We start from the raw sequence: 1,376 nt of genomic DNA, 5'->3' as shown, positions 1-1,376 counted from the left end.
TTGAATGAAATCTTACCATTTGTGGTGGCATGGATGGATCTAGACCTAGAGGGTATTATACTTAGTTCTCTGAACTAAGCCAGTCAGAGAAAGACAAATACCATATTATTTCACCTATATGTGACATCTAAAGAACAATGTAAACGATAAAACAAAACAGAAACAGACATAGATACAGAGAGTAAATAAATAAATAAATAAATAAATAAATAAATAAATAAATAAACAAACAAACAATACAAAATATCAATGAAACAAAGAGCTGGTACTTTGAAAGGATAAACAAGATTGATGAACCTTTTTCCAGGCTCAACAAGAAACAAAGAGAGAAAACCCAAATAAAATCAGAAGTGAAAGGGGTGAAGTAACAACTGACCCTACTAATATACAAAATATTATTTTTAAAAAAGTACTGTGTGCTCTACTCCACAAACCACATGGTCATATCAATTGATGCAGAAAAAGCATCTGACAAAATCCAACACCAATTTTTGATAAAAAACTCTCAGTAAGGCGGGAGTAGAAGGATCATACCTCAACATAATAAAAGCCATGTATGACAGGCACACAGCCAACATCATACTCAATGAACAAAAACTAACACCATTTCCCCTAAGAACAGGAACAAGACAGAGATGCCCCCTCTCACCACTCCTGTTCAACATAGTACTGGAAGTGTTAGCCATTGCAATTAGGCAGGAAGAAGAAATAAAAGGCATCCAAATTGGAAAAGAGGAAGTAAAACTGTCCTTATTTGCAGACGACATGATATTATACATACAAAACCCTAGAGTCTCCATCAAAAAGCTACTAGACTTAATACATGAATTTGGCAATGTAGCAGGATACAAAATTAACCCTGGGTTGGCCACCCCAGGGCTCAGGGGGAGCAGGGGTGGCCCGAGCCCCCTCCAGCAGGGGAATGGCGCCCTGGGCTCCTGGGTGCTGTGGAGTGGCCTGCGGCCTTCAGAGAAGGATGCCTATCGAGGGGTGAGGACTGCGCCCTCCATCTTGCCCTGGGTCCTCCATTTTGGGGCAGAGCCATGTGCTTGGCAGGGCCTCTTCCGGGAGGCCCAGGTCTCTGCCGGCCACGCCCAGGATTTCTCTGGTCTAACCAATGATAATCAAGGGAAGTGCACTCCATCAATATGACTTTATCCTGTGTAATGAGACACCCACTTATGCCTGGCCAATCGGCAGGGCCCACAGTCCCCTCTCCTGCCCTTACTCCACCCTCCTATAAAACCCCCCATCCCATCAGGCTTTGGTCTCTCTGCCACCTGCTGCTGTGCCAGTAAGGAGGGCAGGGGAGCCAGACCTAGGTTTGAGATAAATGACTCTTTGCTTTTGCATCGGACCCACTGGCTCCCTGATGG

Source organism: Myotis davidii, unplaced genomic scaffold, assembly GCF_000327345.1.
Source record: "Myotis davidii unplaced genomic scaffold, ASM32734v1 scaffold219, whole genome shotgun sequence".
Taxonomy (NCBI): Eukaryota; Metazoa; Chordata; class Mammalia; order Chiroptera; family Vespertilionidae; genus Myotis; species Myotis davidii.
This window is presented reverse-complemented; position numbering follows the sequence as displayed.